Source organism: Callithrix jacchus, chromosome 3 (assembly GCF_049354715.1).
Source record: "Callithrix jacchus isolate 240 chromosome 3, calJac240_pri, whole genome shotgun sequence".
NCBI classification, from domain to species: domain Eukaryota; kingdom Metazoa; phylum Chordata; class Mammalia; order Primates; family Cebidae; genus Callithrix; species Callithrix jacchus.
In genome coordinates this window covers 136,086,796-136,092,795 of record NC_133504.1, presented here as the reverse complement: position 1 = coordinate 136,092,795, position 6,000 = coordinate 136,086,796, and positions in this window count along the sequence as shown.

Genomic DNA, 6,000 nt, shown 5'->3' with positions numbered 1-6,000 from the left:
GAATAAATTTTAAATTACAGTATGTTCACATCTATATGATAGAACAGTGAAAGTAAATAAACTGCTGTTACAACAGCAAGGACGAATCATTAAAGCATAATTTTCAGTTCCAAAAGAAGTCTCAGAAAACTAGACCTATCTACAAATATGAGACTTTCCTATAAAGTTTAAACAGGCAAAACAAAATAAATTGTTCTAGCATAGCTACATATGTGATAAAATAATGACAAAAATGAAATAATAATCAAAAATTCAACATAACAGTTACCTCACAGAGGAAGAAGTACTGGACTTTTAAATTTATGAATTAAACTCATATCTACCAATCATCATCCAGTTTCTGGATGACTTGCTCGTATATGTAATTTGGGGATTGTTTGTTTGGATGCATGTTTGCTATATCATTAAGCTTTATAATTTATATAGGTACCGTAGTCAACGTTCTCCAGAGAAGCAGAACCAATGCCAATATTATGGAGATATTTATATGCATATATCATCTGTGTGTGTCTATAGACACATACACATACACACAGAGATTTTAATGACAAGAAATTGATTCATGCAGTTGTGAATGCTGAGAACTCCAAAATCTGCGTAAGCAGCAGGCTGTAGAGCAAGGTAAGAGTTGTGGTTGGAGTCTGAAGACAGTCTGCTAGCAGAACTCCCCCTTCTTATTATTGGAATTTGAGTCTTTTTCTTTACCTCCATTGATTGGATGAGGTCCACCCACATTAGGGAGAGTAATCTTTACTCAAGATGTATTGATTTTAATGTTAATTTCATCTTAAAAGTACCTTCACAGCAACATCAAGACATGTTTGACTAAAAGTGGTTACTGTAGTCTAACCAAGTTGGCATATATTATTAACACCAGGCATGGTGGCTCATGCCTGTAATCACAGCACTTTGGGAGGTTGAGGCGAGAGGATTGTTTGAGGCCGGGAGTTCAAGACCAACCTGGGCAACATAGCAAGATTTTATCTCTATTTAAAAAAAAAAAAGCTGCATATGGTGGTGCACGCCTGTAGTCCTAGCTACTGAGGACACTGAGGCAGGAAGATCACTTAAGCCTGGAAGTTTGAGGCTTCAGTGAGCTATAGTCATGCCACTGCACTCTACCCTGGGTCACAGAGCAAGACCCTCTGTACCATCACAAAAAGTAGTAGCAGTATTGTTTTGTATATATCAATATATTGCATATTATATGAAAAAAGCAAATACTAGGAAAAGTAAGCTGGAGACTGAGGTGAGAGAGTGAGTCATGGTTGAAAATAAAATGAGAATAAATAGGAGGGGTGCTGCAACCAGAAGGAGCACTTTTAACAAGAGGTGTCTTTCTCTGGCTACGAAACTGGATGATTGGTAGATATGAGTTTAATTCATGAATTTTAAAAGTCCAATATTTCTAACCAGTTACTTAACCTGGATTACTTTGGGCAAGTTACTTAAGCTTTCAGTACCTCTAATTCCCATGAGTAAAATGAGAATAGTAATGGTGTCTATCTTCTAAGATTATTTCACTACTAAAGAAGGTAATCTATATAAAGCCTTAAAAACAATACCTGGAATAGAGCAAATGTGAAATCTTACTATTACCATTAGTAAGATTATCATTTACATAAGGGGGCCAGTGGCACAATGAATAATGCATCTGACTATGGATCGGAAGATTCTAGAATTTATGTTTTTACCCATGTTTATATTATTACTAATACTGTTATATATTGAGGTTTGTAAATGGTACACTTTCCCCCTGAATCGTAGTTTAATAAAGGAAAGAGACAAAGCTTCTTCTGACTTCCTTCTCAACCTGGCAGAACCCCACCTGTACAGAAACTATCGCTGACATCTATAGGCCAGGTGGTACTAAAGGGCAAGGAGAAGGTTGTACTAAAATGAATCATCTATGTCTACTGTATCTAGACATCATACTCCTGTTCATTCTTAGGACGTTTGCTAAATAGATCAAGCAATAATAGCTGGTCAGTGGGTGGTCCCTTCTTACCATTCCATACTCCACCAGATACATATATTTTCAACCATATTATTTTAAATGTGTGTGGTGTATTTCTTTAGTTTGTAAAAGAAAATGGTTAAGCCCTAGAATAGCAGCGTAACTAACCAAATATGCCTGTATTACCTAAAATCTAGGTTTCACAAGGTGCAGATTATTTCTAAGATTTTATTTGCAAGTATGGATATACATAAAATTAGACAGATAAACAACTCACCTCTTGTGATCCTTCAAGTCCTTAAAAGCATATTGATTATTTAAAGTAAAATAATCTTTAAAAAGAGCATTATGTTTTGTCATATTACAATTTCTCCAGAGAAACCACCAGCTTTCAAATAGAGTAGCCCTTATCAATTATAAGAATGGTTTCCTCTTTACTCTAGACATTGGTATAAAAATAGCAACCCTGCTGAATTGTAAATAATGCAGTCAAATTATATATATTAATAAATGGTTCTACCTGTGTGATTCTCTTTTGTTTTCAGAAATTGTTTGAAAACCCAAAATGTTACTTCGGTGGCCCACTTGAAGTTTTCCCCTACAGTGACACTGGGGATAATTAAGCTGTTAAAAGAAGATTCCTAATGAGGCAAAAAAAAAAAAAAAACAAAACAAAACAACTAGGCAAATATTTTATGCTTATTTTATTTCATTCATTATTACATTCATTAGTATTTAAAGGTCAGAAAAACATTTATAACTTAGGGAAAAAATGATAAAACATAAATACTCATTTCTTTTTGCCTTAACTTGGAAAATATATTAACATTGCTCTGGAATGTAAACCCAAATGCAATTAAAATCAAATAATAACCTATAGGGCTAATATATGATGTATAATTCATTTGCAATTTTCAAAACTCAGAATTGATGGTAGACCTGATGCTGTATTATGATGATGGTAGGTTTTAATCTTTATTCTTAAACAACCAAATAACTTCCACTCAGTATTATTCAGAACTGTGGTACAGCCCCTTTTACATGGCCGATAGGATTTGCATTCTATGTGCTAACCCTTTCTGACCTTACTCAGATAAAGGCCATGCAATCTGGGACTATCTAGTTAATCACAGGACTTGAAAAGCTCTCGTCAAGATTAAGGTTCTTGGTTAGGTCAGGAAACCAATAAATTTATCACTGATGTCAAAGTACATTCCCTGATATTGTTAGTTTATTATCTCGTGAGAACTAAAATCTGCATTTTATTTCACTTGGGGGAAATATATTGAAGATCTCTGTCAATTAATATTGTAGGGTATTAAACGGGAACAGTTTTAAAGGACCTATTCCCATAGCAAATGCTTTTATCCTAAATTAAAACATTTGACCAAAATTCTAAACAAATTCCCCAAAACCACATATACTTCTTATTTCCTTTTTTTTTTTAAATTTATCAACTACCCAGTGATATCCCTGCTACTGCATTTGATATAAAAAAGCTGACAAGAAATCAATCACAGAATTTTATGGTTAAAAAAATATATACATTTTAAATATTAACTTAGCTAAGCATAATAAGTTTAATTAACTCAAAATCCCTGGAATTTTCAATACTTTAGAAGAGATTTAAGTTGAAGTTTACCATTTTTTATCTATCCATTCTTTTACAGATTCTATAAATGTATGGTGCAGACAAAATATCTAAGTTTCATTTAAAAATGCAAAAGACAAAAATTTACATTCAAGAACTTCTCAAGCAATTTACATATAAAAATATAGTCACTACGGTGTTGCCCTATCTAGTCATTAAAGAACGATCCCAGTGATTTATGTCCAGCAAAGCATTTTTGCTGAGTCAATTTTTCAGTTTCATATTTGTGTAGTCAATTTTTTTTTAGTTAGCTGTATTTGGGTAATTGTATGTATCTGTAATAAAAACACTACTTTAATATTGTATGATTCAATTTGTAATTTATTAAAATAACCTTTACTATAAAGAGTCCACCTTAGAAAGATTTTTATGGCAGCAGTAAGTGATTATTTCCCTCCCTCCCTTCCTTTCCTTCCTTTCCTTCCTTCTTCTCTTTTTTCTTTATCTCTTTTTTTCTCCCACCTTGACCTGCCAAAGGTCTGGGATCACAAGAGTGAACCACACTGTCTGGCCTGTATTTTATATTTCTATCAGACAGTTAAGATTTTCTTGTCTTTTAAAGAGAGTTGTGGGTCCTATTTTCTACTACTAGTTCTCTACTGACAATGTATTCTAGCTCTTTTTCTCATCTTTCTTTCATTTTGTCTCTTAGAAAGTCTGTCTTAAGACTCTCAATTCTGGAACACAGAGAGCCCATGTGTAAACTCTGAACAGCCATATTCATTGCTGGTGGCTCTTCATAATTACCATAATTAGTCTATGTGATGGTTAGTTTCATGTATCAGCTTGGTTAGGACACAGTAACAGATATTTCATTCTAGGTATTTCTACAAATGTATATTTTTGGATGGGATTAACATTTAAAAAGTAGACTTTGAGAAGGCAAAGTTCCCCTATAATGTGGGTGGATGTCATCCAATCAATGGAAGGTCTTACGAAGAAACCAAGGTCCCTCAAGAGAGAGGGAACTGTGCAAGCAGACTGCCTCTGGATTTGAACTGCAGTTCTTCCTTGGGTCTTCAGCCTGCCAGCCTAACCTGCAGACTTCAGATTTGCCAATTCCCTAAAATAAATCCCCCTCTCTCTTTTTTTCTTTCTCTGTGTACACACACACACACACACACACACAGTTGATTCTGTTTCTCTGGAGAACCCTAATACTGTCTGTGAAAGTGGGAAAAACAATTGTGAAGAAAGTTATTTTACTCTCCTTAGCTATAAATGTTTCTATTTACAAAATTATATGACTACTTTAAGCTGTAAAATATTTCATATTAAAAGTTTTTAGTTAAAATGTTACTTTTAATGGCAAAACCCACAATTATTTTTGCACCAAACTAATTAATTCTAACCATTAGTATATAATTATTTGTGATTATTTTTAACATAGTTAAAGTTAGGTTTTTCTCTTTGCTATGTCTTCCACATAGCCAGTGAATCCCCACAGTTCTGCCTTAGAATAAATTTTATAACTACAACATGAAAAAAAAAAGGAAACTTAAAGCTTTTTATAATTACAAAATATCAGAGATTACAAAAATAGCAAGCAATAGGTAGGTTAATTATAATTTTGTTCATCCATATGATGAAATATTAATTTATTGCATATGAAAGAGATGTACCACAATATATTTTCCAGCCTTATTTGGACAATGTAAATATATAGAAAATATACATGCAAATATATAGAAAATAAAGAAAAAATATAAATATATCAAAATATAAAGGTTATTTGTAGATGGTGAGCTTCTATGTAAATAGTATTCTATTCTTTTCTATTTTCTACAGTAGGTATGTGTTTTAATTAAGATATTAGGCTTTGAGAAAACAAGTAATATGGTTTTCTCAATGGATTCTTCACTGACTTTATTCTGCCTTTTCAAAGCACTTATTATATACATATATATGATAATAACAATTATGCTGTAATCATCTATCTATATATCTGTCTTTTCTTGTAGTCTCTGGGCTTTACAAAGAAAGACAAGGTGTGCAATTTGCCTGGGCATGTCCTCAGCACATAGTAGAGTTTGTAATATTGAATAAGACTTTTTTTTGTAACAGGCAATGTGTAATAGCTACCATTTTAAATAATACTGACTATTAAGAATTACTAACTGAATCACAGCAGTTATCAGCAGTATTATTAATTTTTCCAGCCAGTCATACATTTCTAATGAGGTTCTGCTATTCCATGAAAAACTAGACAAGACAGTTGATATTGGTAGGAGGAATCCTCAAATGATCCTCCTCTCCCCACCTCATCTCCCACCCCTGTGATCCCCCATCCTAACTCCCAGAGCTGGGACTGTAAATAGGATGGGTTATTATGTTTATGATTATACTAGACTATAGGCCAAAACGGAGTTTGCAGATTAAATAATGCTATGAC